Source organism: Malaclemys terrapin, chromosome 11 (assembly GCF_027887155.1).
Source record: "Malaclemys terrapin pileata isolate rMalTer1 chromosome 11, rMalTer1.hap1, whole genome shotgun sequence".
In the NCBI taxonomy this organism is placed as follows: domain Eukaryota; kingdom Metazoa; phylum Chordata; order Testudines; family Emydidae; genus Malaclemys; species Malaclemys terrapin.
The window spans coordinates 454,064-479,537 of NC_071515.1; the positions used below are offsets into that span (position 1 = coordinate 454,064).

Genomic DNA, 25,474 nt, shown 5'->3' on the forward strand with positions numbered 1-25,474 from the left:
CCGCCACCTTCCTCCCCGGTCTGCACAGCAAGCAGGAGGCTCCAGGGCTCCCAGGCAGAGCGGGGAGGGAGCTGATTGACTGCTGGGTGGCTGCGCAGCTGAGAGGGACACCGGTGTGTGCTAGACCCCCCCGTCAGATACAGGAACTATCTCCTCCTGTGCTTGACAAAGCAGGAAAGGTGGCTGCTCCTCTGCCGTGGGGCCTGGTCCAGTTGGCGGGTTCAGAAGCCACCTAAGTCCACACAAAACAGTGAGGAAAAGTCACCTAAGAACATCACCGGACTAAGTTCTAAGGTTTGTATCGGACGTTCTGACTAACCCTGAGGTGGTGCTGATTTCACCTGCCAGTGTGCACCCGCAGCTGCCAGAGTTTCTATTCCCACTTGTCCGTGTGGTGCTCAGCTCACTGGAGTCGGCCTCCTAAATTGATCTGACTGCCTGAACGAGCTGCCCGTCAAAGCTTTGGTTTGTGGGAATCCATTGCTTGGGGGCTAATTTTCCTTTGTTGCCGTGTTTCAACTCAATTCCTAACTTTAAGAGCTACTAAGATCTGGCAACTCTGTCAGTCCCTGTATCTTGCACTCACCCACGGTGCTGCCTTTGCATGTGAGTCCGAATTACCTGCTGGTGAGAGAAACTTCCTGACATCCCTCTCCCTTGGGACATCACACTGCGTGTGTGAGCGAGAACAGCCATCTTCTAACTTCACATGCTCACTTCAGTCTTTGTGTGGGTGAACACGTCTGCGTTAATTTTAACGCTGTTGTGTGTTTCTAATTACAGAGTTGTTTAATGTGTTCCTGCATTACACTCCAGACTAGCCTCATGAGAGCTTCATTAATTCCGGTTTTACCTTTGCCTATTTTTAATTTAAAAAAAGCCGGGTACGTTGTGGTAGTTCTCTTTCTGTATTTGAATAATACAGTGCTCCCCCATGGGTGTACGGCATTGACCTTTAATAACAAATAAATGATGTCATAATGGCTTTGCTAGCTTTCATGTAGTTGACTCTCCTTTAAATTCTATGACCTCAGCCAACCTAGCTAGTTTCGTCCAAATTCCTTTTCAGTTTAAAGGTTTCAATATCAAGTTGAATTATAGTTGTTGTAATCTAGTTACTTCACTGAGTTTATTCTTATTTACCTGACACTATTTCTTTATAAAGTTCAGCTGCAGAGCCATCCCTAGGGGGGTGCGGGGCCCGGGTCAGAAGGGACGTCACTTCTGGGATCGACCGTGCCGGGTAGGGGAGGCTGGGGCAGCCGGTGCTGCCCCAAACAGCCAGGCACGGCCCTGCCCTGCCCACACTCGGGACCCTGAGGGGCAGCTTCAGTAGCGCCGCTGGGCTCCAGGCCAGGAGCGGGGGCCACGGTGTCCCCCTTCCAGAGTGCCACCATGTGCTCCCCCGGTGCACTCTCCAGCCTCTCCCTCGGGTGGAAGGGACGGAGCTGGGTGGTGCCTCCCCCAGCCCGCAGTTCTCCTGCTGCCCGTGTGACGCTGGCCCACAGGGCCCCCAAAGCACAGGGCCCAGAGCGGTCGCCCTGATTCGCCGTCCCCTAGGGACAGCTCTGTTCCACTGTTGAACTATTTAGCTACTAGTTCATCTTAATTAGGATATACAACCTGTTGATGCTCTTCATGAATACCATTGTGGATAATACACACAGTTCTTTGGCTGTTAAAGCACTAGTCCATTAACGAAAGCTAACCAACCTTGCTTTAATTTACTTTCTATTGTAGAATGTCATGTTTAGCTAAGAGGTTACGTTTAGCTATATTGTATCACTTGATTTATTTACTGTTTTAATCTATTGTATCTCATTTGTATAAACCTTGTTGATTGAATTGTTTATTGGTTTCCTCCTAATTGATTAAGCAATTGATTATTTAAATAAATATTTCTCTATTTCAAATTCAAGTTCAATTGTCTGTTTTGGGACTTCCCTTAGTGCAGAGGAAAAGGAATCCTTGGTAAATGTTTCTGTGGATACATCCTGAATGCATCAATAGCCATAATCAATCACTTCATGTTTTCATTTCCTTTACCTAAGCCACTCAGACAAGAAGCAATTAGTTCAGAATTCCATCTAATTATTCTTTCTCCTAGTCATCAGTTTTAATACTTGTTTCATTCTGTTGGTCATTTTACTTTGACTATTACCTGTTTTTACCCCCACACTCCGGTCGTTCTGGGAACCCGTCGGCGTCCCTGGCTTATGAATCATTGTCCTGGGCACTGGACAGGGGCATGGAGCTGCTTAACTCTGCTCTGAGCCGTGGCCAATGTGCAGTGAAATGGGCGTTTGGCCGACCAAAGGGAAGGAGGACGAGCACCCTAAGAAGGCTGCAGTTTGCGGAGCAATATCTGCCTCTTGTCATAGGTGTTTGCTGGGTGTGATGGGCTCCCCGGGTATAACCCGGAACGGGGTACCGCTGTGCCCCCAACTCTCTAGCCTGGACTGTCTCTCACACAGCTTTGCTAGTGACAAGTAGCAAACCCCTCCAGGCGCTGTGATCACTCAGCAACTCAGCACAACCTGTGGAGCCCCACACCCAGCTAGATGACATGGATACTCCCAGAGCTACTCACAAATCACACAGAGTAAGCCAATCACCCCACCCCCCACCCCCTGTCCTTCAGCTTCCCAGCCTTGCACCCCAGAACGGTCCTGTCTTGCCCTGGTGAGAAGCCCGACCAGTGTAAGTTTATTACGCGTCCGCCCCTCCCTCGACATGGAGAGGACACGCACCAGCCTTTGTAACATGAGCTGAGATTTCCCAAGCACTTCAAGCGAAACACACGGTGTTAGGTAAAATATAAAACAGGTTTTAAGCGATTGTAAGTGATAGGCGCAAAAGGTTTGAGATAATTACCAAAGAAGAGAAAAGATATGCACCCGATCTAAATCTTAAACCTTCTTACACTAGGCAGTATTTAGAACAACCGATTTTCTCACCCCTCTGGATGTTAGTTTATAATTAAGGCTCCATGTTTGTCATGGAGGTCACAGACTCAGTGATTTTCCGTGACCTCCATGACTTCTGCAGCAGCCTGGCTCAGAAGCACCTCAGGCAGCCCCTGCACCAGTCATACTGGTTGCTGCTGGGGCCGGCTTGGGCCACCGTGCCCCTGCGCCATCCCCCAGCAGCAGCAGAGTTTGGGCATGGGAGGAGACAGGGTTGGGGCACGGGATGGGTGAGATGGGCTCTGGGTGGCGCTTACCTGGGGGCTCCCCGGAAGCGGCAACGTCCCCCTCGCTGAGCTGCTAGGCGGAGGTGTGGCTGGTTAGCTCTGCATGCTACATCCGCCCAGAGCACTGGCTTCACAGCTCCCATTGGCCAGGAACTGCAGCCAATGGGAGCTGCAGAGGTGGGGCCTGCAGGCAGAGGCAACTTGCAGATCTGCTTAGCCATGCCTCTGCCTACCAGCGGAGCCCAGGGGAAGTTGCCGCTTCTGGGGAACCCCAAGGTAAGCACCGGCCAGAGCCCATTTCACCCATCCCGTGCCCCAACCCCCTCCCACACCCAAACTCTGCTGCTGCCTGAGGGGGAGGCATGGTTCCCAGGCTGTGTGTCTTTGCCCCCCCCCCCCAGCACCGGCAGGGTCCTGGGTCATGTGCTGCTGCCCACCTCCCCTCCCAGCACCTGGGCCGCCCTCCCCCAACACCCGCAGGGACCCTGGGCAGACCTCCCACCCCCATTTTATTCACAGGTATTTTTAGTAAAAGTCATAGACAGGTCATGGGCCATGAATTTTTATTTACTGTCTGTGACTCCTACTAAAAAACCCATGACTAAAATGTAGTCTTATTTGTAATACACAGGCTTCTACCTCAAGCCTGGGACCAGTCTCCTGAGTTGAAGTCTTCTGTCTTCCCAGCATTCTTGTTGCTTCCAGCATAGGTGGGGGAGCAGAAAGGCAAAAGCATGTTGCCACTGTCCCTATTTTAAACCCTCAATCCGTGTGCCTAGAACACACTTGTCCCGACCTGTCCTGGGGGGCTTGGCTGAGTCCCAGGGTTGAGCAATCCCCCTGGTGGTCTTGTGCAACTGAGTCATAGAGTTCAGCAGTCCCCACTGTGTGATGCGTGGGCAACGCTCATTGAATTGTAAAGCCCTTGATAACGGCTCTCCTGCTGATTAATGGCCGTTAACATCCTTCTTGGCAGAGAGATCACCAACCTTGCAGTAGAGACGCTCAAACTTACAACACATTTCACTAACAACCCTACAGCAAAATCTCAGAACTTCATACACACTAATGATGTACATATTTGCACAGAACAACGGGTTTCAGCACATCATGACCTTTCATAAGATATTGTACCTGATGTGATTTGTATGTAATATCACAACCTCACATGAATGATGAAGATGGGGGATTCCAGGGTGATGTTCTGAGGTACAATGTATCTGTGACGCTCTGTACCTCGGGGAAACACCTGACACCCATGTTCCGCATTATAAAATGATTGTGTGGTGTCCAATGCAAAGTTTGTCATCTCGGGTGTCTTCGGAAGGCTCATGATGCACTGAGCATGGGTGTTATAGGGATGTTATAGTGATTGTTACAGTGAGGTTATAGGTTATAATTTCACGTATATAGTTATGAGGCTGAAAACGTGTCCTCATGACTTAAAGCAAACCCAGGCAAAAACTCCCTAAGAGCAGAGAGGCAGTTCACACCTCGTCAGGGCATGGACGGGACAAACCCAGCCCAGTCTCACAGGAACAATGGACACTGGCTTAGGCAGCAACAAAAGTATCGGTTGGACCCTCGAGGGAATCACCCCCTTCCTTTGGGCAGCTTGGGGCTGCGATGAGGTAACGCTCACCTGACTCTGAAAGGGGGGAGGGGGCAAAGCCAGGAGGAAAGAAAGGACATGATAAAAGGGAGAGACATTTGCCAGGCTCTCTGTCTTCCACCTACGTCCCCAGATGAGTACGTTGGGGCCATTCCCTAGGCAGAGTGGAGGAAGCCTTGCTCCAGACCAGTGCGTCAAGGGCTTTGTACGATTTATAACCCCGTCCCCGTAGGGTGGGGTTGGGAAGGGGAAGGAGCCGCTCTGGGTTGTGCTGCTCAGACGCTGGATTTTGTAGTAACAGCGCTAGGGAATGAATATGATCAACCTTTGTTTCCTTGCACCTTACCAGGATTTTCAATTTCCAAGCCTGACATCATCTCCTGGAACGAAGGGTGGAGCCATGGATCCCCGATCACCAGGGACATGGGGAAAGTGAGATTGCGATTGATGCTTACAAAGGTGAGGAATGACCTGAATCAGAAACTAATTTTTCCAGCCTCATGGCAAACGTCACTCATGCATTTTCATCACACCTGTCTGCCCCTTCAGCCCCGGCCTTCATCTGTACTCAGAGGATGTGAAGGAAGGATGGGTCCACTCCTCTCCCTCCACTAGAGAAGGGTTTGGGAGGAATAAGATTCAGCTCCTGGTTTGTCAATGTCCCCAGCAGTTATTTGGGTTTGTTCCCCCCTTTCGGAGGTTCCCCGTCCCCCGGCACAGGGACTGACTCCTGTCCGGATCCTCTCTCTGTCAGACGATGGGATGGAGTGAGATCAAGGAGGAGAATCCTCAGCAGGAAAGTCCAGAGCGAGTGGAACCACAGGGACGGTATCGGGAAGAGGTGAAGGGGATGTTTCCCAGAGACCTGAGGAGGGAGAAACCTGTGAGAGTCAGAGCAGGCCAGAGAGGCAGCAGGGAACCACTCAGGGGAGAGATGGGGTAAATCCACTCACAGGAGCAGAGGAGTCAACAAAATAAAAGAAACAATTGAACAGAGAATCCCCACTGGAAAGGGACCCGACTCGTGCGGTGACTGTGGGAACGGCTTCAGTCAGAGCTCGACTCTTCTATCATATCAGAGAATCCACACGGGAAAGAAACCCTATATCTGCCCCGAGTGTGGGAAAAGCTTCGGTCACAGTGCACACCTCACTAGTCACCAGAAAACGCACACGGGGGAGAAACCTTATAAATGCAGTGAGTGTGGGAAAAGCTTTAGTCTGAGTTCAAACCTTTATGCACATCAGGGAATTCACATGGGAGAGAGACTCTATAACTGCCCTGAGTGCGGGGACAGTTTCAGACTGAAGTCAACCCTTGTTACTCACAAGAGAATCCACATGGCTGGGAAACCGTTTAAATGCCCCGACTGTGGGAAAAGCTTCAATGTCCTCCTGGGCCGTAAGACACATCCGAGGATGCGCAGTGGAGAGAGACCTAAGAAGTTTCTTGACTGAGGGAAGTTTCCGTAGCAGCTCAGCCCTTTGCAATCACCAGGGAACCCACCTTGAGGAGAGACCCTACAGATGCAGTGAGTGCAGGAAAAGCTTCAATCAAAGCCCAACCTTATTCAGCATCAGAGAATCCACATGGGAGAGAGACCCTAGAACTGCCCCGACTGCGGGAACAGCTTCCGTGGGAAATCAGCCCTTGTTCAGCATCAGCAACCTCACACCCAGAGACGCTGTACGAAGCTGGATATGGGAGAGATTTCAGTTCAAGCTCAATCCTCATTACCCATCGCGGACTCCACACAGGAACGGCCTGGCTAGGAATGGGCCAAGGGAATAACACCTTTGTTGAGTCCCACAAATCTCAGAGGGCCAGGCCAGGCCGGGCTGGAGTAGCCATGTAACAGGGACCTGCAAGTATTATTAAAGCTGAGCATGAAATCGTTCTCCTGTGTAGATGAAGAGGCTGCGATAAGATTCCCACTTTGTGATGAGATTTATGTGTTACATACCAACACCCTGCCCCCCTCAGCAGACACACAACCCCCCCACACATTTCCCCAGGCACCCTCTATGCCCACCCCCATGCACCACCCCCCACCTGACTCACACCCATCGGACTAATATTCCCAACGGGGAGCAGATGCTGTTTGCTTAGAGGAGCCACGTCATTGACAAGTGAAACTGCCTCTTCCGTGCCATGGGACAAGACGCGCCCCCCCATACTTTAGCGCCCCTCTCTCAGACCTGAGTTCACGGCTAGACAAGCAGCTCCAGGAAGAAAAACTAACCCCAACTGAAACCTAACCCGTAGTGAAGTCCACTCCGAACTCTTATCGAATCTGAAACAGAGAAAACCTTTGCTCTTTAAATAGCTGCGACGAATCACTCAGTCAAATTCCTGATCTTTAATAATAATACAAAAAAGTTAGAAACCAGTTCCGTGGGTGCTGCGGGGCTCAAGCACCCTGGGAAAAAACAGGGGCTGTTCAGCACCCCAAGCCATAGTGGTTCTAGCCCTGGGCTGGCCACGGATCAGCTGTTCCGCCAGCAAGAGACACTTGGGGGAGAGGGGAAGTTGGGGGGAGGGACAGGTGGGTGGGGGCCTCAGGGGAGGGGGCAGAGTTGGGGTGGAAGAGGCAGGACAAGGGCGGGGTCTCAAGTGAAGAGTGGAGCGGGGCAAGGCCTCGGGGCGGAGCGTAATGGACAGTCACTGGGAAAAATACACGTGAGTGCCTGGGGTTAGCAGGCTGGCCAGTCATGTCCATAAGCTCATCACAGCCCTTTGGCTGCCAAGCAGAATCAAGGAGGGGCTAGAGAAGAGTGGACGGTGGCGTTGGTCAGTCACTCTCAGCAGGAGAAGGGGCCTGGTCAATCGACAACCAAAAAATCCCAGAGAAATAGACTCTGTTGAATTAAACAAAACACTCCGCAGGCCACAACTCCTTAAAAAACCACACCCTTGCAAATACATAAATCAGTACAACGTTGCTTTGTTAAAGCAACCTTGGATAGGTGGCTTAGGATGGGATTCAAAGCTCGCCAGGGAAAGATGCCGATGGATGAGGAATCTTCTCAGTTCCATTCCTCCCATGGACACGGGCGCCCACCTCGGCTTGTGATTCACGAACCAGGAAAGTTCCACGCTCCTCTGCTGTGGGCATGTTCAGAGGTTTCCTAACACCCACAGAACAGCTGGTGGGGGAGGAAGGCAGGAGATGCCTCTTCACTTTAGCCCCGTTACCCCTCCACCCAATGAAGATTTGAACACGGCTCTTCCGCTTCTCAGGGAAGTGCCTGAGGCGACGTCTACACTAGGAAGTTCAAAGCGCTGTCACAGGGCGCTCCCAGGGCAGCACTTTGATGTGAGTGTGGTCGTGCCGTGAGCACTGGGAGAGCTCTGCCAGCACTCCTGGTATTCCACCTCCACGAGGGGAACAGCTCCGAGCACCGGGAGCCTGTCCACACTAGTGCTTTAAAGCGCTCAGACTTGCTGCGCTCGGGGGGGGGGGAGGGGGGTCTTTTCACACCCCTGAGCGCAGCAAGTTACAGCGCTGTAACGCCCAGTGTAGACAGTGCCCCAGCCCTGGGAGCTAATCCCCTCAGGGCGGTGGAGTACCTGCAATGCCGGGAGAGCTCTCTCCCAGCGCTGGCGCGACCACACTCACCCTTCAAAGCGCTGTGAGACAAGCTATCTTCTCACTTCAAACTCACACTTCAGTCGTTATTGATGTGTGTTCTACGCTTGCGAATACCTTTACGCTAACTTCAGTTGTGTTGTGTGTTCCCAACCGCGAGTTACCGACTATGTTCATCCTCTGCCCTCGACACAAGCCCCGTCCAAGTGCTGGTGTAGGAAATGAACTAGTTCCTATTCGACCTTTGTCAATGGAAATACCCAAGGCAGGGACTTGGGGACTCTTTGCTTTCTGTCTTTGAACTGGACAGAGTTTACACATCGTAGTGTGGAATTACAATGGGGTCTTCAGCTGGGATCTAGCGCTGGGGCTACCCCACCACAAGCCATCGGTCCAACCGCGCCCCACAGGACCCATTGACCTGGAATAGCTGAATCTGTCCTGAAGCCTTCTGGGTAATGGCTGGAGGGCTTTACCTGGAGTGACTGACAGCAGACTCTGGCCAAGAGGGGCTGGGCTCGGGGTCCAATCCAGCGCCCACTGGAGTCAAGAGAAACCTCCCCCATGATGACAATGGGCTTTGGATCAGCCCCGTGGGCCTTTCTGCCTCCCTGATGAGGGGCGATCCTCCGATCCCCCACACCCGACCTCATGGGGTAGCAGCCCTCTCCCCTTCTGCCCCAGTCCCCGATGAGGGGTGACCCCATTCCCAGCCCCATGGGGTAGCAGCCCTCTCCCCTTCTGCCCCCATCCCCGATGAGGGACGACCCCATTCCCAGCCCCATGGGGTAGCAGCCCTCTCCCCTTCTGCCCCCGTCCCCGATGAGGGACGACCCCATTCCCAGCCCCATGGGGTAGCAGCCCTCTCCCTGGACAGGTGCCCCCCTTCCAAGCCCAGCGAGGGGGGAGGGGGAGGCAGCTCGAGGGGACAGATCCGTGCTGTCTCTCTCGCAGCTTGAGGCATGATGGTTATGGGGCCAGGGGGCTCCCAACCGGGTACAGTGGCTGGCATCGATTGGAGCAGAGCAGGGATGGTGGGGGCTGGGGGGGGGTAGTGCGAGTGGCTCTCACAAAGGCACCTGGGAAGGATTCAAGGCTGCCGGCTTCTGCCTGCGTCTGTCTGAACGGCAAAGAGGGTCAGTTACCAGGAGCCACTCGGGGATTGATCTGCTGCCCCTCCGTGGGAGGGACCCTCTGCCCCCCACGGCATGGGGTCTGTCAGCACTTCCCCCAGCAGTGCAGCCCCCAGCGGTGACAATCGCACTAGGACGTCGCGGTGTCAGAGGAAGGAAGCTACATGGGGCACGGTGCCCCTAGCATTGTGGTGGCGCACGGGGGCCAGCAGTGCAAGGGGAGAGTACCCCACCCTATTCCCTGCCGCACAGGCCCCCTAGGGCTCCGCTGGTGCAAGGACTGAGAGAGGAGGGCAGGGACAAGGGGGGAGAGGCGGCACCGGGGTGAGTGCTCGGGGGAAGGGCCGACCCAGGGTGGGTGCTCGGGGGAAGGGCCGACCCAGGGTGGGTGCTCGGCGGAAGAGGCGGCCCTGGGGCGGGTGCTCGGGGGAAGGGCGGCACTGGGGCGGGTGCTCAGGGTAAGTGGTGGTTCTAGGGTTGAGCTTTGGGGAGAAGGGGTGGGGCGAGGGTGTGGATTTGGGGAAAGGGTCAGTGAGTGGGTGGTGTCTCAGGGGAAGGGGTGGTGTGGGGGCAGAGCCTAGGGAGGCCAAGCGGCGCAGGGGTGGGGACTTGGAACAGGCGTGTGAGGGTGGGGTACAGAGGGGCAGAGGCCCGGGGAAGGGCCGGCACAGGAGGGGCGGGGGCCCGGGGAAGGGCCGGCACAGGAGGTGGGGGGCGGGGAAGGGCCGGCACAGGAGGGGGGGCGGGGAAGGGCCGGCACAGGAGGCAGGGGGCGGGGAAGGGCCGGCACAGGAGGGGGGGGGCGGGGAAGGGCCGGCACAGGAGGGGCGGGGGCCCGGGGAAGGGCCAGCACAGGAGGGGCAGGGGCCCAGGGATGGGCCGGCACAGGAGGGGCGGGGGCCCGGGGAAGGGCCGGCACAGGAGGGGGGGGGGGCGGGCAAGGGCCGGCACAGGAGGGGCGGGGGCCCGGGGAAGGTCGCTGAGGAGTTGCTCAGGCTGGCCTGGGGACTCAGCAACGCCCCCAGACATGCCTGGACCCAGCTCTCTCCCTCTCAGTTCAGCCCAAGGTGGAAGTTCCCCCCTGAAATCGGGATCCCAGCCCCACCCCAAGATGCTGGTTGCTCCATGACGGGGTTTTACTCCTTGGGGACTGAAATCAAGCAGTCTAAGAATGGGAAGGTGCAGATGGAGACCGGCCCGTCCAGATCCTGGTGATGCTGGAGATGAACTCCCGGCATGGAGATGTCTACACCTGCCAGTGGAGCACATCAGCCTGCAGTGCCCCCTCTTACTAGGGTAAGAGACTCTGCACCTGGCACATTCCCTGAGCCCTCAGGGGCACCCCTAGCTCCGTGGAGCCCGCGGGAGACACGGGCATGTCTCCGAGAGCCATCCCCATCCCTGGGGGCAGACAGCTGAGACGTGACAAAGGGAAGGAGAGGCTGGGCCTAGCCCAAACCACCCGTGCTCTTGTTTTCTCAGAGGCACAGGCTGACCCTGCAGTCGCTGGGGTCGGGGGCTCTGTGCTGGGATTGGTCTTCATGGTCCTGGGATCGCTCCTCTCCCTGAGGAATAAGAAAGGTGAATGGCTCTGGGACAGCACTGCGCCACCAGGAAATGACTCCCATGGGGCCGTGATGAAGTCGCACTGGAGGATTTCACTAGAATTTTGATTCACCACAATTTACTTTAGCTTCCCCTTCCAGCATGAATCAAGTTCTCCAGTGACCGAGGAGCTTCCTCTGCCTTTCTCTGCCCACGGCCAGGAAGTGTGGGGCTATTCTCAGCTCCTGGCTTCCCATAAATCTGATTCAGACCATTCGGATTCGGAGCTACAGTGAGAACTCAGCTGAAACAATAAATCGGTGACATTTGAGAGTTCTAGCCCCAGACCACGAGTCAGGCTGAATTTTACTTAGAAATCGCATCTCTGGTGATGAAGTGGCGAGCGTTGGCACGTCTGTCCCTGGCACAGCACTTGCTCGGCAGGGGGCAGGGGTGCCAGATCCCAGGGAGGGGGAAAGGGCAGGAGAGGGTCTCTCCCTGGGGCGGGGGTTTCCGTGTAAGAGTTCCACACACCATTTGACCCTTCTGCTCTCTAGCGCTGATGAGACGTGTTAGCTGATGGCTGGAACTCAAATCGCTGATCCCCAGGCCTCAGTGCTAAGCCCGAGACCTGCTGTGAGACAGTTGACAGGAACTGCTCGGCCTGCCCCAGCGGTGAGGCCCAGCCGCTAACTGCTGAAGTCACCGAGAGCTGGGCTGAGCGGGGGGCTCAGGAGGTGGCAATAGGAACAGGTGGCAGCAGAGGCGGCGAAGGCCCCGTGGCCAGCGGGGGCACAGTGGGGCGCAGAGTGAACGGTGGCACCGGGGGCCACTTGCAGTAGTGGCAGCCATAGCAGCCGAGGCGTCACTCATTGGGAAGTGAACTCCCGCCCCGCGAATGCACCTCTGAACTCTGGGGCTTTGCAGGCCAAGGACAGCAACTGTGAGAGGGGCAGCGGGGGTGGGGGTGGGGGGGTTAAAGGAGCATTTGTTTCCTGGACTTTCCCAACGCGAGGTGAGGAGCTGGGGCAAAGGACACTGCCCAACGTACTCGGGGGTGGGCGTTTTGCTCATGACTAGTGGTGATTGTGTTTCACCACAATAATGCCGGGCTCCTTTCCCCTTTGCTTTGCTATACACGACTCCGTGGGGGGCGGGGGGAAGGGCTGGCTCTGAGAGGTGCCGGGGTGGTGGTTAATTTTCCCAATTGTGGCCGGGGACTGAAGCGGGTTCTGTGCTGGATTGTTCTGAGGAACGTCTGGATGCTGAACCCGGCCCTGGTCGCTACCGACTCCCCCGGCGGAAGGGTTGCATTGTACAGCAGGGGCATGTGACGAAAGGGCGTCAGAGTCTCCAGGGCAGGGCCAGGCCAGGCCAGTCTGGCAGCTACAACGCCACACAGGAGTCAGGACACCTGGGTTCTGTCCAGCTCCGCTGCACTTTCAGTGTGTGACCTCGGGCAGGTCACGTCACCTCCCCATTTGCTTCTCTCTGGAACAGGGTTAATGGTATTTCCTTGCCTGGCTGGCGCTTAACTGTCAGTGCAAACCTGACACCACGTAAGGAAATGAGAGAAACCGCAATCTGCACAGCCCTGGGGCTAACAAGTGACCTTGCGGCAATAACCCAGCGGGTGTTGTCGTGCTGTCATTGGTAGTAGCCCAGGGACGGAGCACGCTGCTGTGCACAGGATGGTCATTCGTGTGCTGCCACAGGGCTCAAATGTCCATCCCAAAAGGCACAAAACAGCAAAGCTCCCGCTGCAAACGCAGACAAGCCCCAGCCTCAGCATTGCAGAGCACCCACGGCACAACCACCACCGGCAAACCGGTGTGAAACCCACCGCACTCACCTCTCTGCGCTCTCGGGGGGCTGGGCAGCTGCTCCCCAGGGTCTCCTGCTGTCTCGCAGTGCAGGGACCCGCCGCCCCTGCTCCATGGCAGGTACAGTGATGGCGCGTGGCTCCCTTTGGCAGGACATGTGGGGTCTGTCTGTGGCTGCACCTGCCCTGGCCTCCTTCCCTCCGTCACACAGTTCTGGGGGGTGTTGTGATGGCTGGGGGGGGTCACCCTGTGGGACTGCGCCCCCTGCTGTGGGGCAGCAATTGTGTGCTCACTCTGCGCTGGAGGAAATAGGGGACTCTGTGGGTGACAAGGCTCAACCCCCAGACCTGCCCTGACCCCAGCAAATGGCTTTAGAGACGAGCCCGACTGCTGAGGATGAATATGGGGAGATTCTCTGTGGAAAAGCAGCGTCTGCTCCAGGGCTCAGTGGGGGAAACCCCGCACAGTGGGATCCCCCTGTGACGCTGCCGCCATCATGATTTATGGAATATGCTTATGAATGTATCTAGGACATAACTAGACTGTGTTTTATGCTACATATGCCATGTTAAATATCTATGTAAAGGTCATGATCTACTGAATCTATTGATCCTATTTGTATGCACGTATCGTTTTTGTACTTGAAGTTAGGAATATTGGCTGTGTACTTGTTTGATAGCCTTGGTAAAGCATTTGGTCAGCGTCTTGAGAAAGCGGTGTGCAAATTAAGTGCTCAATCAAGAACCACTTAAGCCAACAATGAACTCGAAGATGCCAATCCACATCGGAGCTTTCCCAGGAATGTGGCTAGGCTGGTAAGAAACTCAGTCATGCATGGACATGTGACTTGCCTATGTGACTCCAAAACTCCATCTTGGAGCTGGACTTTGCATAGGAGAGAGGAGGGGGTCTCCACCCACAAGAGAGAGTCTGTTTAAACCCCTGGGAGACTCCTCCATTTTGTCTGCAGCTGGCTCAAGAGAGAGCCTCTCCACCCCCAAGGATACCTGAAAGAAACTGGAACAAAGGACAGTAACTACAGGGGGTATCAGTGATTGCTGGACCCAGGCTAGAAGGAGACTAGTCTGTAAAAGGAAGCTTACTGGAATTACTCTAAGGGTGAGGTTTTATCTGTATTCAGTTTCTTTTAGACATAGACTTCCGTGTTGTATTTTATTGTACTTGGTAATTCACTTTGTCCTGTCTGTTACTACTTGAAACCACTTAAATTCTACTTTCTGTATTTCATAAATTCATTTTTTACTTATTAATTAACCCAGGGTATGTATTAATACCTGCTGGGGGGGAGGCAAACAGCTGCGCATCTCTCTCTATCAGTGATATAGAGGGCAAACAATTTATGAGTTTACCCTGTAAAATGGATTTATTTGGGTTTAGACCCCATAGGGTGTTGGGCATCTGAGTGTTAAAGACAGGAACTCTTCTGTTAGCTGCTTTCAGTTAAGTCTGCAGTTTTGGGGCACGCGGTTCAGACCCTGGGTCTGTGTTGGAGCAGACGGGCGAGTCTGGCTCAATAACACAGGGTGCTGGGGCCCCGAGCTGCCAGGGAAAGCAGGAGCAGAAGTAGTCTTGGCACATCAGTTGGCAGCTCCCAAGGAGGTTTCTGTGATCCAACCTGTCACACCCCCCGCCCCCAGAACCACCCTGCCACACATGGGGTCCCTCCCAGCATACGCCGATTTGCACCTGGAACCAACCGGGGATTGTCATTGCATGTCACTGTTGTCATGAGATGAGCCTGAGCCACCACAGCACTGAGGAGGCACCCTGCAATAACAAACCAGCTAGTCCACACCCCAGTGACCCCCGGAACCCCTACAATAACAAACCAGCCAGTCCACACCCCAGTGACCCCCAGCAACCCTACAATAACAAACCAGCCAGTCCACACCCCAGTGACCCCCAGCAACCCTACAATAACAAACCAGCCAGTCCACACCCCAGTGACCCCCGGCAACCCTACAATAACAAACCAGCCAGTCCACACCCCAGTGACCCCCGGCAACCCTACAATAACAAACCAGCCAGTCCACACCCCAGTGACCCCCGGCAACCCTACAATAACAAACCAGCCAGTCCACACCCCAGTGATCCTCATCAACCCTACAAAAACAACCCAGCCTGTCCACAGCCCAGCGCTCCCCAGCGACCCTACAATAACAACCCAGCCTGTCCACAGCCCAGCGCTCCCCAGCGACCCTACAATAACCACCCAGCCTGTCCACAGCCCAGCGCTCCCCAGCAACCCTACAATAACAACCCAGCCTGCCCACACAGCCCAGCGCTCCCCAGCAACCCTACAATAACAACCCAGCCTGTCCACACAGCCCAGCGCTCCCCAGCGACCCTACAATAACAACCCAGCCTGTCCACAGCCCAGCGCTCCCCAGCAACCCTACAATAACAACCCAGCCTGTCCACAGCCCAGCGCTCCCCGGCGACCCTAGAATAACCACCCAGCCTGTCCGCAGCCCAGCGCGCCCCAGCAACCCTACAATAACCACCCAGCCTGTCCACAGCCCAGCGCTCCCCAGCGACCCTACAATAACAACCCAGCCTGTCCACAGCCCAGCGCTCCCCAGTGACCCTACAATAACCACCCAGCCTGTCCACAGCCCAGCGCTTCCCAGCGACCCTACAATAACAACCCAGCCTGTCCTCAGCCCCAGCGCTCCCCAGCGACCCTACAATAACAACCCAGCCTGTCCACAGCCCAGCGCTCCCCAGCGACCCTACAATAACCACCCAGCCTGTCCACAGCCCAGCTCTCCCCAGCGACCCTACAATAACCACTCAGCCTGTCCACACAGCCCAGCACTCCCCAGCGACCCTACAATAACCACTCAGCCTGTCCACACAGCCCAGCGCTCCCCAGCGACCCTACAATAACAACCCAGCCTGTCCACAGCCCAGCGCTCCCCAGTGACCCTACAATAACCACCCAGCCTGTCCACAGCCCAGCGCTTCCCAGCGACCCTACAATAACAACCCAGCCTGTCCTCAGCCCCAGCGCTCCCCAGCGACCCTACAATAACAACCCAGCCTGTCCACAGCCCAGCGCTCCCCAGCGACCCTACAATAACCACCCAGCCTGTCCACAGCCCAGCTCTCCCCAGCGACCCTACAATAACCACTCAGCCTGTCCACACAGCCCAGCACTCCCCAGCGACCCTACAATAACCACTCAGCCTGTCCACACAGCCCAGCGCTCCCCAGCAACCCTACAATAACAACCCAGCCTGTCCACAGCCCAGCGCTCCCCGGCGACCCTAGAATAACCACCCAGCCTGTCCGCAGCCCAGCGCGCCCCAGCAACCCTACAATAACCACCCAGCCTGTCCACAGCCCAGCGCTCCCCAGCGACCCTACAATAACAACCCAGCCTGTCCACAGCCCAGCGCTCCCCAGTGACCCTACAATAACCACCCAGCCTGTCCACAGCCCAGCGCTTCCCAGCGACCCTACAATAACAACCCAGCCTGTCCTCAGCCCCAGCGCTCCCCAGCGACCCTACAATAACAACCCAGCCTGTCCACAGCCCAGCGCTCCCCAGCGACCCTACAATAACCACCCAGCCTGTCCACAGCCCAGCTCTCCCCAGCGACCCTACAATAACCACTCAGCCTGTCCACACAGCCCAGCACTCCCCAGCGACCCTACAATAACAACCCAGCCTGTCCACAGCCCAGCGCTCCCCAGCAACCCTACAATAACAACCCAGCCTGTCCGCAGCCCAGCGCGCCCCAGCGACCTACAATAACCACCCAGCCTGTCCAGAGCCTAGCGCTCCCCAGCGACCTACAATAACCACCCAGCCTGTCCAGAGCCTAGCGCTCCCCAGCGACCCTACAATAACCACCCAGCCTGTTCACAGCCCAGCGCTCCCCAGCAACCCTACAATAACCACCCAGGCTGTCCACAGCCCAGCGCTCCCCAGCGACCCTACAATAACCACCCAGCCTGTCCACAGCCCAGCGCTCCCCAGCGACCCTACAATAACAACCCAGCCTGTCCTCAGCCCCAGCGCTCCCCAGCGACCCTACAATAACAACCCAGCCTGTCCACAGCCCAGCGCTCCCCAGCGACCCTACAATAACCACCCAGCCTGTCCACACAGCCCAGCGCTCCCCAGCGACCCTACAATAACAACCCAGCCTGTCCACAGCCCAGCGCTCCCCAGCGACCCTACAATAACAACCCAGCCTGTCCACAGCCCAGCGCTCCCCAGCGACCCTACAATAACCACCCAGCCTGTCCACAGCCCAGCGCTCCCCAACGACCCTACAATAACAACCCAGCCTGTCCACAGCCCCTGCACTCAGGGTGTCAGCTGGGCCCTCTCACCCCCTCAGCTTACAATTGGCCCCTCCCTCCTTGTGCTCTCCGAGGCTGTTGGCGCCTCATGCTGCCTCCCCACCCATTTCCCTCACTCCCTCCTGCTGCCTCGGTTGACACCAGCCAGCGACGAATGGCGCTAACACACAGCGACACAGTACGAGGGGGCGGGGTCACAGAGTGGGAGGGGCTAATGAGCAGGAGGGTGGGGCAGAGAGTGGGAGAGGGCTAATAGGAAAGAGGGCAGGGAGGGAGGGGAAGGGGCTATTGGGAGAGGGAGCGGCAGGTGGGGGCATTGGAACGGAGGAGCAGTGAGGGGAGGGGCTATAGCAGGGGTCGGCAACGTTCGGCACGCGGCTGCCAGGGTAAGCACCTTAGCGGGCCGGGCCAGTTTATTTACCTGCTGACACGCCAGGTTCGGCCGATCCCAGCCACCACTGGCCGCGGTTCACCGTCCCAGGCCAATGGGGGCGGCGGGATGCACATCCCTCGGCCCGAATGCCATAGGTTGCCTACCCCTGGCTTATGCCCAAATAAACTTGTTAGTCTGTAAGGTGCCACAAGTACTCCTTGTTCTTTTCACAGTAAGGAAAGTAACTAAAATACTTCCCTGATATACTGTATTTTCTAAACGGAGAACCCTACCCTAATTCCCAATTACTGAGGGACACTCTCCACTCATTGATCTATTTTGCTTTCCCCAACCAACTCTCTGTAGATCTCTTCATGAGCAATGTACCGGAGTATTCGGATTCCAAACTGTTAAATTTATTCACCTACATTTGGGTTACTGCTGATTATGTACGCTATGTATCATCTGAGTTTTAAAAGCAAACTTTGTATATGTGGATAATCTAAGCATGATACCCAGACGTACAGATACGCTGTTTTCAGCCTATGTACTACATAATTTTTTAACATTAGCTTTAATAACATTTTAAAATCTGTTCTTATCAATTTAATATCTGACAGGTTCTCTATCTGAGAGCTTGTTTGCTCCATCCACTCCGCGCAGCAATCTCCTATTTCATATTTCCAGGAATGGTGCACCTCCCCTCGGGGAGAGCATTCTGGTTTAAAAACAGAAAAAAGTGTTGTTACTGTCTTGTTTTTAACATGACTCTGCATTGTTCTCCTACTATGTGTTTTTCAATTTAGGGGTTTGCTTTTTTTCCCGGTCCCTGCGAGGGCAGCAGTCAGGCTGCCTTCGGCGGCATGCCTGCGGGAGGTCCGCCGGTCCCGCGGATTCGGCGGCAATTTGGCGGTGGGTACGCCGGAGCCGTGGGACCGGGGACCTCCCGCAGGCATGCCTCCCAATCCGCGGGACCGGGGACCTCCCGCAGGCATGCCTCCCAATCCACGGGCCCGGGGACCTCCCGCAGGCATGCCTCCCAATCCGCGGGACCGGGGACCTCCCGCAGGCATGCCTCCCAATCCACGGGCCCGGGGACCTCCCGCAGGCGTGCCACCCAATCCGCGGGACCGGGGACCTCCCGCAGGCATGCCACCCAATCCGCGGGACCGGGGACCTCCCGCAGGCATGCCTCCCAATCCGCGGGCCCGGGGACCTCCCGCAGGCATGCCTCCCAATCCGCGGGACCGGGGACCTCCCGCAGGCATGCCGCTGAAGGCTGCCTGACTGCCGTGCTTGGGGCGGCAAAAAAGCCCCTGCTTCCAGAAGCGTGTGGTTTGGGGTAGTCGCTCTCTCATCAGTGTCCCCATTGCTCCCCCCTTGGGAAAATGGTCGCTGTTCTAGCTTAGGGAGCAGGCTCTGCACCGGTTTTCCCCAGAGACTAGGGATCGTTTCTAGGATCAGGTGGAAGGTTGGAGCCTGCGCGCCCCGTCCCTGTTGGGCCAGAGGCTGATGGGGGGGGACCCCCAACTCCCTAACAACCCCCCCCCAAAGAAACTGTTCCGTACTCCCCCCACCCACCCCCACCAACCCGCCAGGTTCACTCCCAGGCTCCTTCCCTCTCCCGCAGCTCCTGCCTCCCCCCAGACTGGGGCGCCCCGGCAGCGCAGCGCAGGGTCCCTGAGCCCCTCGGGCTTTCTCCGGCCGAGCGCTGGCCCCCAACTCGCCACGAGCTGGCGCTGCTGCAGCCCAGAAAGCCTCTGGCCAAAGGCCCAGGCGCCCGAGAGATGATGGGGAGCGGGGGGGGGGGCGCTGGTGGCCCCCTCTCTTTTAAGGCCCTTCCGTCACCCCAGCGCCCGCTCCGCCACCAGAGCCCTGCCCGGCCCGGCCCAGCTCTCAGTCCCTGAGCTTCCCCTGGGGCCCCGTCCTCGGACCGCCCCCCCCTGCTGCTGCTTCCAGCCAAGCGCCTGCCCGCCCCCCCGCGCTCACCCTGAGGCCAGGTAATGGGGGTGCCCCCCCCCCGCCACCGCCCTCTCCTCCTCGGCTGGAAAGCGCCCCCCTCCGGCCCCGCCGCTACCTCTCGCCCCCCCCCCCCCCCGCCGCTACCTCTCGCCCCCTCCGGCCCCTCTGCTACCTCTCGTCCCCCCCCCCCGCCGCTGCCTCTCGCCCCCCTCCGGCCCCCCCGCCGCTACCTCTCGCCCCCTCCGGCCCCGCCGCTACCTCTCGTCCCCCCCCCCCCCCCCCCGCCGCTACCTCTCGCCCCCTCCGGCCCCGCCGCTACCTCTCGTCCCCCCCCCGGCCCCCCCGCCGCTACCTCTTTCCCCCCCCCCGCCGCTGCCTCTCGCCCCCCTCCGGCCCCCCCGCCGCTACCTCTCGCCCCCTCCGGTCCCGCCGCTACCTCTCGTCCCTCCCCCCCCCCCCCCGCCGCTACTTCTCGCCCCCCTCCGGCCCCCCCGCCGCTACCTCTCGCCCCCCTCCGGCCCCGCGCCGTAGCGAAGTTGGAGGCCAGAAGCCAGCGCCGAGCAGTGCAGGGGCAGCTGCTGTGCTGCGGGGATTGGGCCCCTCGCTCTAAAAAGCTGCGCCCCCTGGCCCCGGTCACCAGCCCCAACGGCGACCCGTAGGGAGAGGAAAGTGCGCAGGGTGATTTGGGGAAGAAGGGGGACGTAGAGCCACGCGCAATAATAAAGGAAACACCGTCCACGAGAGTCTCTCGCCGCTTTCCCTCGCTCTGTCTTTGCACCCGCGCGCCAGGGGAGAGCGCGAACGCAGTCCCCCACTACCACAAATTATGCAGTCGAGTTTCCCGCATTTGGGGAAATCGCAGGGGTCAGCACACCCGCAGTGCAATGGATGAGCCTCACCCTGGGAAAACCACCTTCGTGATTATGGTATCTCCCCTGCCAGGTAAGTATGACTTGGTGCGCCCCGGCCGCCGCCCGCCCTCGCTCGCCCCACACTCGCAACACACGGTGGGGCCCGACTCGGACCGACCGCCGGCCCCGCCCACACCGGCCCCGACCGCCGCCAGCTGCTCCGACAGGCCCCGGGCTCGGATCCTTCTCGCCACCGAGCCCCGCATGGTCAATTGGGGCCGTGCTCGTCAGCCTGGTCCCGTTCCCACAATGCTCCACTCGCAGGGAGATCTGCATACGTGCTCACGCGGCCCCGCCCCTCCCGCAGCCTGCCTGCCTGCGCCCCGCCCCTGCCCTGGCCAGCCCCAGCTGTGCAGCGCCGCGAGCTCAGCGGCAGCCCCGCGAGCTCCAGGCCCTGGACCTGCTCTCCCCGGGCGGGCGGCTGCGGCCTGCAGCACAGAGCACAAAGGCCTCTCCAAGCTGCCCGGAGCTCAAGCAGCTGCTGGGGCTGCCTGTGCCGGGGCCAGAACTCGGGGGGCACCAGCGTGGCTTCCAGCCTCCATCGCCCCCCAGCCCGGCCCGGCCTGGCCTGGCCCTGCCGCGGTTCCGATCCGGGCTCGGCGGCCGGAGCAGAGCAGGGGCACAAAGGACATGGGGAAGCAGGAGCGACCCAGGAGCAGCCCAGACCAGGGAGGTGGGAGGGGGGGAACATCCTTAAGAAAAAGCATCCGGCCCCTGCCCCTTGCTCTGCCACAGACTTCCTGGGTGCCCTCGGGCACATCACTCGGTCTCTCTAGGCCTCAGTTTCCCCGTCTTGGAAATGGGGCTGGTGGTGCTTCCCGACCTCTCACGAGTGTGGGAGGAGAACGCCCCTGCAGATTAGGAAGATGCTCGGATATTGGGGTAATGGGGGAGGGGCGCCGGGGGAACATATTTGCACCATCGTTTGGGATGGAATCTGTTTGGAAAGAAAATATTTCCCTAGAGTAATTTAAAAAATCCGTGTTCAGCGATAATGTTGTGAAATGTGTAACGGAGCAGAGCGGTATTTCCCCTTGTGGCCAGCCCCCGACCCGGCACCAGCTCCCACTCTGCCCTCCATCCGGTCCTTTTTCCTCCCCCAAATTAACCCGTCGCCCTCTCCCTCCAGTTGCTTCCGTACATTTTCGAAGGCAGCCAGGGGGGCCCCCAGGCCAGCGCTCTTCAACGGAAGCAGCCCCTGCGGAGGGCAGATGGGGCGGAAACCCGGCACCAACTGGCACCACAGGATGGGCACCCGCCCCGGCTCTCCGGTTCAGCTCTCTAGCTCCTCTGCCTTTGCCTTTCTTGTCTGTAACAGCGCCAGCTTGTGGGGACGTGGGAGCCAGCTCGAGGACGAGACAGCCCCAGGCCTCTCTGAGGGAAGAACTATTCACCAGGAGGGGCAGGGATGATGTCCCTGGCCTGTTTGCCAGCAGCTGTGAATGAGTGACAGGGGATGGATCACTTGATGATTACCTGTCTGTTCATTCCCTCTGGGGCACCTGGCATTGGCTGCTGTCGGAAGATGGAGCAGTGCTGATGTAAGTTCCCCAGGAGACCAGTCCAGAGGCTTGGTGTGTGCTGAACCGTCACATCTACATCGCTCCCTCTGGCCGCGGTGTGAGAAGACATCGCTGCTCCTGGGTGACACGGCTACCCGCCTAACCCCCAGCGTAGCTGATGGTGTTCGGGGAGGCGGTGGGGTAAAGCGACAGACAGACAGACCTCCTCCGCCACAGGGTTCTGCCGGCCCAGTCTCCGTAGTGCCGCCGTGCCCCGAGAGAGAGAATGGACAGCAGAAGCCAAAGGCGCCCTGGGGCAGGCCGGGAACCTGCCTCCTGGACAAGTGCTGCCAGGTGCCAGGTGAGACAGGTTTTGGAGGGGCTGTTTTTCTGCCAGAGGGGTGAGAGCCCAAGAGGGATGGATGGGCAAAGGGCTGTGGGCAGGGAAGGGGGCAGAGGAGCCGCTGGGGCTCCTTGGGGCGAGTGAGGCCATGGGTCAAGTCCCCATAGTGCAGACTGGAGAGCAAGGCAGGGGACACAGGCCACTTGCAAAGGAACAGATCAGCTGCAGCCCCCCACCAGGCACCAGAGCAGAGGAGAGAGCAGCACACACCCCACCTCGCGCCTCCCCAGCTTCGTCTGTGCTTCACTGCGTGCCAAGGGAATCCCAAACGCAGTCCCCCATTACAGCCGAGGGGCACGGAGCGGTAAAAGCAGGGGTCTGAAACGTTTGTACTGGTGACCCCTTTCAAATAGCAAACCTCTACATGCGACACCCCCACCTTATAAACTAAAAACAGTCCTTTATATATTTAACACCATTATAAATGCTGGATGCAAAGCAGGGCTTGGGATGGAGACTGACAGATTGCAACCCCTCATGTGATAACCTCACAACACCCTTGAGGGGTCCCAAGACCCTGGTGTGAGAACCCCTGAGTAAAGAGCTGCAGAGAAGAAAGAAAACAGCAGGATACTTTTAGGAGACGTCAGACTGTAGAAGAACCGAGAGCAGAGATGTGAACTTCCACACAGCGTGAAATACTCAGGACCACGACCTTGGCTACACTGCCAATTTACAGCACTGCACTTGCTGCGCTCAGGGGTGTGAACCCCCCGCCCCAGCGCTGTAAAGCACCAGTGTAATCAGTGCGCTCAGGGGTGTGAACCCCGCCCCCCAGCGCAGCGCTGTAAAGCACCAGTGTAATCAGTGCGCTCAGGGGTGTGAACCCCCCCCCCCAGCGCAGCGCTGTAAAGCACCAGTGTAATCAGTGCGCTCAGGGGTGTGAACCCCGCCCCCCAGCGCAGCGCTGTAAAGCACCAGTGTAATCAGTGCGCTCAGGGGTGTGAACCCCGCCCCCCAGCGCAGCGCTGTAAAGCACCAGTGTAATCAGTGCGCTCAGGGGTGTGAACCCCGCCCCCCAGCACAGCGCTGTAAAGCACCAGTGTAATCAGTGCGCTCAGGGGTGTGAACCCCGCCCCCCAGCACAGCGCTGTAAAGCACCAGTGTAATCAGTGCGCTCAGGGGTGTGAACCCCCCAGCACAGCGCTGTAAAGCACCAGTGTAATCAGTGCGCTCAGGGGTGTGAACCCCGCCCCCCAGCGCAGCGCTGTAAAGCACCAGTGTAATCAGTGCGCTCAGGGGTGTGAACCCCACCCCCCAGCGCAGCGCTGTAAAGCACCAGTGTAATCAGTGCGCTCAGGGGTGTGAACCCCCCAGCACAGCGCTGTAAAGCACCAGTGTAATCAGTGCGCTCAGGGGTGTGAACCCCCCCCCCCAGCGCAGCGCTGTAAAGCACCAGTGTAATCAGTGCGCTCAGGGGTGTGAACCCCGCCCCCCAGCACAGCGCTGTAAAGCACCAGTGTAATCAGTGCGCTGAGGGGTGTGAACCCCCCAGCGCAGCGCTGTAAAGCACCAGTGTAATCAGTGCGCTGAGGGGTGTGAACCCCCCAGCGCAGCGCTGTAAATCACCAGTGTAATCAGTGCGCTCAGGGGTGTGAACCCCGCCCCCCAGCGCAGCGCTGTAAAGCACCAGTGTAATCAGTGCACTCAGGGGTGTGAACCCCCCAGCACAGCGCTGTAAAGCACCAGTGTAATCAGTGCGCTCAGGGGTGTGAACCCCACCCCCCAGCACAGCGCTGTAAAGCACCAGTGTAATCAGTGCGCTCAGGGGTGTGAACCCCGCCCCAGCGCAGCGCTGTAAAGCACCAGTGTAATCAGTGCGCTCAGGGGTGTGAACCCCGCCCCCCAGCGCAGCGCTGTAAAGCACCAGTGTAATCAGTGCGCTCAGGGGTGTGAACCCCGCCCCCCAGCGCAGCGCTGTAAAGCACCAGTGTAATCAGTGCGCTCAGGGGTGTGAACCCCGCCCCAGCGCAGCGCTGTAAAGCACCAGTGTAATCAGTGCGCTCAGGGGTGTGAACCCCCCAGCGCAGCGCTGTAAAGCACCAGTGTAATCAGTGCGCTCAGGGGTGTGAACCCCGCCCCCCAGCACAGCGCTGTAAAGCACCAGTGTAATCAGTGCGCTCAGGGGTGTGAACCCCCCAGCGCAGCGCTGTAAAGCACCAGTGTAATCAGTGCACTCAGGGGTGTGAACCCCCCAGCACAGCGCTGTAAAGCACCAGTGTAATCAGTGCGCTCAGGGGTGTGAACCCCACCCCCCAGCGCAGCGCTGTAAAGCACCAGTGTAATCAGTGCGCTCAGGGGTGTGAACCCCCCAGCGCAGCGCTGTAAAGCACCAGTGTAATCAGTGCGCTCAGGGGTGTGAACCCCGCCCCAGCACAGCGCTGTAAAGCACCAGTGTAATCAGTGCGCTCAGGGGTGTGAACCCCGCCCCCCAGCACAGCGCTGTAAAGCACCAGTGTAATCAGTGCGCTCAGGGGTGTGAACCCCCCAGCGCAGCGCTGTAAAGCACCAGTGTAATCAGTGCACTCAGGGGTGTGAACCCCCCAGCACAGCGCTGTAAAGCACCAGTGTAATCAGTGCGCTCAGGGGTGTGAACCCCACCCCCCAGCGCAGCGCTGTAAAGCACCAGTGTAATCAGTGCGCTCAGGGGTGTGAACCCCACCCCCCAGCGCAGCGCTGTAAAGCACCAGTGTAATCAGTGCGCTCAGGGGTGTGAACCCCCCAGCGCAGCGCTGTAAAGCACCAGTGTAATCAGTGCGCTCAGGGGTGTGAACCCCGCCCCAGCACAGCGCTGTAAAGCACCAGTGTAATCAGTGCGCTCAGGGGTGTGAACCCCGCCCCCCAGCGCAGCGCTGTAAAGCACCAGTGTAATTAGTGCGCTCAGGGGTGTGAACCCCGCCCCCCAGCACAGCGCTGTAAAGCACCAGTGTAATCAGTGCGCTCAGGGGTGTGAACCCCCCAGCACAGCGCTGTAAAGCACCAGTGTAATCAGTGCGCTCAGGGGTGTGAACCCCCCAGCACAGCGCTGTAAAGCACCAGTGTAATCAGTGCGCTCAGGGGTGTGAACCCCCCGCCCCAGCGCAGCGCTGTAAA

The 25,474-nt window shown here is 58.0% G+C and overlaps 1 non-coding gene across 1 annotated transcript; it reads right to left on the reverse strand.

Annotated features, from left to right (window-relative positions):
* Window positions 1–20,351: 20,351 nt before the first annotated feature.
* LOC128845828 (U1 spliceosomal RNA) lies at window positions 20,352–20,515 on the reverse strand. The gene has a single exon (XR_008446740.1). It is a non-coding gene; the product is annotated as a U1 spliceosomal RNA (small nuclear RNA).
* Between the last annotated feature and the right edge of the window lie 4,959 nt (window positions 20,516–25,474).